Genomic DNA, 5,469 nt, shown 5'->3' on the forward strand with positions numbered 1-5,469 from the left:
GAAGAGAGATTTGGAGTGTGGTCTGGACTCATCTCTCGTCCCCCTGGGTCTCTTTGGGCTAGTTGTTTATTTTTGCCTTCTTAACTTATTAAACATGGAGATGATTCTTTCCCATTTCTATCTCATAAAGATGGTGCCAAGACTTCGTGATATGAAGTTGTTTGGAAGTAAGGAGCTATGGAAGAAAACAAAAACAAGTGTTAAGGAAGCAGTGTTCCCCAGGAAAACTGTTGAGTAGCTGGAAAAGCACAACAAGGCTTTTTTTTTTTTTTTCAGAACGTCATTTGAGAAATGAAAAAGTAAGGACGTTTGAGATTCAAAGAGGTCTCTCAACTCTCAAAGTCCCCCATGATTCCCTTGATGGGTTCACCATGAGTCCAGGTAAATCTTCTGGAAACAGAAAAGCAGAGAGGCAGAATATGGAGGTCTTGGGTCTGAAGTCTATTTCAGGGAGCACATATGGACTCTGTGTACACCATGTGGACTTTCTGATAAGACTCTTTTTCAAAAAAGAATAATTTTATTTAATTTTATTCATTGTCATTATTTTAGCTTAGTTTAGTTTTTTAAGTTGACCAGACAGATACACAGAGAGAGAGAGAGGGAAAGTGAGAAAGCAAGCTGCCAGGTCTGGTACTCAAACTGTGGTCAGCCATGTGGGAGTCCAGACACCTTAACCATCAAGCCACATGCCAGTCCCCTGATAGGCCTGTTTTAAAGGAGATGCTGGGAGGTAGGGTTGCTATTTTGCCAATTTCCCCTGTAGGCCAGAGGGCACAGTACTTTTTTCCCCCATTATATGTTAGTTTTTATTATTATTTCACTGTGAATAATTGCATAATAAAATACACAATTAAAGGACTTTTGGTTTCTTCTGTAAGTCTAAGAATCTCAATAAGTTTTCCAGTATTTATTTACAAAAAGAAAAAGAATACACAAAATATTAATGGTTTTCATCATATCTGAAGAACTAAATATGAATCCTAACTATAGTTTTTTTTTTATCTCATTCCTGAAAATGTGAAGACCATCACAAAAACCTGTAGAGAGAGTTGGGCAAGGAGACTGAGATTCCTATTTCATAGAGAAGGAGCATGAGGCTCAGGTTAAAAAGCAGACTTACATCCACCCCGACCAGTCAGTCAGCATGTCCAACCTCACTCCTGATACTTCAACTTGAAATGCCATGCTCTTTCCACTGTGCTTCCGCTGCCTCTTGTCTGACACAAGAAACCCAACAAGTAGGTAGGTCAAATGAAATTAGCCATCTGGGAAGTGCTATGTAGACGTACGCACAAGGATTCTTTAAAAGTCCAGATGGAAGACCTGTAAGGAAGTATTCTCATTCTGAATACATCTAAGCCCTACTAGGAGCTAGGTTTCAGGATTTGGTTAGTCTCACATGCTCTCTATATGGGGATTTCAAAAAATTTGTGGAAAAATGTATGAATTTATTTTGGTGCAAAAAAATGAGATCCATGCAGAGTTTGTTCACAATACAAATTTTCCATGAGTCTTTTGAAGACTCTATGCATTTACCCATAAACTCAAAGGAAGTAGAGTGGGATCAAAGTGATCTGTTTCCTCAGATGACTATCCCAGCATTCCTTATACCCGAAGTGCAATGGGTAGAGATGGTGTAGAGGGAGGGTTTTCAGGGAAGGACCTCTTTCCTGTGTACTAGAGTTTCTCTAACATCAATAGACATAAGAGCTTCCATAGGCAGCCAGGAAAAAACACTGTTTTCTTGGTTCTTGGGTCCAAAAGTTCTTCTTCAGTAGGGCTGGATTGGGAGCAGGGAATCTGCATTGTCAGGGCACATCCCAAGTGACTCTGGTGCATTTAGTCTAAGGGACCATACTTTGGGAAATACTAACGCTGGAAAGTTTAAGAGCCTTTGATTCTTAGAATCCTATTTAATTAGCAATTGTTTGAATGTCACTTTGGGGCTTCAGGAAAAAAAATAGGAAGGTTTGAATCCTTTATTCTCAAGGTTGCCAAGCCCCCAGATAGATTTCTTCATTGTGGCTAAAGACTTCAAGGCAGACAATGACTTAAGTTAGCAGTAGGGTGCTTGGTTCTTAATTGGAATTACAATGAGAGACCTTTAAGAAGCAGCAAGCTGTTAAACACAAGATCTTGGTTGTTAGAATGAGGACGGATGCCCAATGTGCCCTTTCTGAGCACACACCTTGGGATGAGGGTTTCAAGTCCAGGCTAGCAGGCTCCTGGCTGTTTGATGATGGTGGTAAGGACCCCTGCATCTTTGGAAAGGAGGTGCCATAAGTGATAATGTGCTCCCACACAGAGCGTTCTGCATTTTATTTACAGACCAACTTCCTCAGCTTTTTCTGAGTCACAAAAACCAACCCAAATGCCCTTACCACTCGCACAACTCCAACCTAAAGTCACCAAGCATTCACCTATCTAACACAGTTCTCTATTCAGCAGACAAGGTTACAGACTTTATTTCTATAACTGGTATTTTCTAACTCCAGAAAATAGTATACATTTATTAAGAAAAATACTGAAATATGAAAATAATAAAACAATTAAAGATTGCCCATAATTGCATTGCCTAAATATAATCACGATTAAGATTCTAGTGTGTTTCCTTTTAGCCTTTTTTTCTATGTATATAGCTTATTATTTATTTGCACTGTTAATATTATACCATGCATACATTTTGCATCCTGACTCTTCTTCATTTAAAAGGATCATAAGTGTATTTTCAGATTATCATGTTTCCAAATTACATATTTTTAAAATAATTATTTGTTTTATTTATTGTTATTATTATTTTTAATTTGCTACAGGGCACGTACACTCACCAGAAACAGAAAGAGAGAGAGAGAGAGGGAAAGTGAGAGAGCAAGTCGCCAGATCCAGACCTTGAACCATGGTTGGCTATGTGAGAGTCCAACATCTCAACCACCATGCCACCTGCTTGCCCCCCAAATTATACATTTTAAAATGGTTGCATAATAATTCACTGAATGAATCGACATTGTTTGCATGGCTCAATATATGTCACCTAGAGGACATTTAATATATATATTTATTGAATGAATTAATGGATTGAGGCACAAATGCATTCCCCTATTATGTGACATTTAGTTAAGGTTAAAGATTTTCAAAGGAATTTTAACATTAAGTGATTAAGTGACAGAGTAGATGGGTCAAAGAAAAGAGAGACAAGAGAACAGCTAACATGGTTATGAGGTAGTTTTCTTTTTAAAATACTGATCTCTATATTTCCCATTCCCTATACTCTGGTTTCTCTTCAGATCGTATATTTCCCATTCCCTTTTTTTCCAAAAGAACAGATGCTTTGGTTTGCCAGGAGCTTGTTCATAACTATTAGCACCCCCATTTTACAGATGAGAAAACTGAGCTCCAGAGAGGTTAAGTTACATCGTTCTCCTGTGATTACACAGCTCATACATAGCAGAATTAGGCTTCCAATCTAAGTTTGTGAAAGTCCTTAGATTTGTTTCTTCACCACATTACACCTCTTGAGAAAAAGGCCATGGAAGATAGCTATCATAGATTTGTACCTAATGAAGAGTTATTCTGGAAGCAGAGAAACTTGAGCTATGGAGGACCCTTGGAGTGAACTGGGCAGGCAGCCTCTGTGCCAGGAGGAAGCCAAAAAGAAAACAAAAACAAAAACAAAAACAAAAGACAGTATTCAGTTGGAAAAAAAAAATGGAAACTTTTGAGATCATAGAGACCATAACAAAAGCTGTTGCTGGATAAGCTCCTGGGAAGAAGTAAGGCTAAGGTTTCAATATCCAGAGCCCCAAACTGGACATTTCTAGATGTCAGATCCTTTGGCTAGGCTGACTGAGTATTTGTACAGCAGAAATTGATAAAGCAGGTCTGGTGAATGTTTGTTATCTTTGATGGCTCTTAGAAAACACAGAAAAATGGAAATGATTTAGAAATTGGCGCAAAGGCAGAGGTAACAGGTTTTCCAGAAAGGGAGGAAAATGAATAGAAGCTCTTTAAACTCTGACTACATTTCTACTTCGCTAAGAACTGCATGGCATAGTGCAGGTGATTTTTCCATTTTATGCACTCCTTTTGCCACATTAATGCTAATATCAGTGGTTAGCAAAGCAAATGTGGTAACTGCTCTCCCCAAAGGACCCATGATTGCAACTTCTAGTCCTCAATCCTCCTGTTGGAAGAGGATTTTTCTATATTTCTTTCTACCTCTTTAGTAGCATTTTGATGGACAGAGCCCCATTTTCCTGGTGGAGAGAACAAGGCACGGAGTCATGCTGTATAGCACCAATGGAAAACTGGGGGAGAAATTAATTTTGGCACCTGGGCTTGAAGAATGTATGAAATTTCATTTTAGAAGCCCTTACTGCCCATCGTGGCCCATCTCTGATGACTACTTTTAACTCAGGAATTGGGGGGAACAGAGCTGATTTACCACAACCAAAGGCCCCAAACAACCCATTGTGACACGTGCCCCCTGTGTATTTAAATTTTAAAAATACAAAACCACAAAAGAAGTGTAAAGAAATCTAACACAGTACCACCCCCCCCCTCACTGAAATACCAAATATCAAAATCTTTCTAAAACTAAATGTTGGTCCCCCTCCTATGTCCCTTGTATGCCCTGAGCAAAAGTGTGGTGGGTGGAATCTGTAAGTCTGGAGCAACTGGGTTGGGGGACACATTTATACTGACACCGCGTTCCTTTATCTCCACTGGGCATCAACCCCCTTGAAACAAAGGTTCCTAGGCGGGAGAGCATCTCTTTCTTCCCTGAGCAATTCCCAGAGCAGCAGCAATATAATTTACTCTCAGCCTTGGGGCTCCTTGGGGAGCAAAAGCCATTTCTCCTATTCACAGGCTTGGTCCTCTAGAAAGGCATGGTGACTTCAAATCAAACTTGGAGCTACCCAGGGCCGAGGAGATGCCTCCCCTAGATGGAGGTTGGGGATGGGGATAGAAGGTTGGAGGGCCCACTCAGATTCAGGACTCTGGGGCAGACACCACTTCCACTTAGACTGGGGGCTCCTGAGAGCTGAGATGAAGTATCTATTAAAATGTGGGGTTTCCTAGAGCTGGGATGGTCTCCCCCTCAGATCTGAGACTGTGGGACAGGCTCACCACCTGGCCCTCAAATTGCAGCTTCTGGGGACAGACCTGCTTTTACACTCCTACTTAAGGGCGCCTGGGAATTGGGGAGCAGGGACCTTCCCTTCCTCTCAGATTTGGGGCTCACCAGGGCTGGGATGGCTGCTCCCTCAGACTCTGGGCTCCCTGGGGTAGGTGACTCCCTGGACCCTGACCTCAGAGTCAGAGCTTGCAGGAACAGGAGTTGTCTTGGCCTCCCTCCGTGTGGGGGAAGGGGGTATGGGGCCAGCAGCCTCTTCTTGGGCGGGAGGGGGCTCCCCTGAGGCCCTGCCCCCTGAGTGACTTGCTTGAGAGGTGTCCGGTGACCGACAC

The sequence above is a fragment of the Tupaia chinensis genome, unplaced genomic scaffold (genome assembly GCF_000334495.1).
Source record: "Tupaia chinensis unplaced genomic scaffold, TupChi_1.0 Scaffold144058_2, whole genome shotgun sequence".
Lineage (NCBI taxonomy): Eukaryota > Metazoa > Chordata > Mammalia > Scandentia > Tupaiidae > Tupaia > Tupaia belangeri.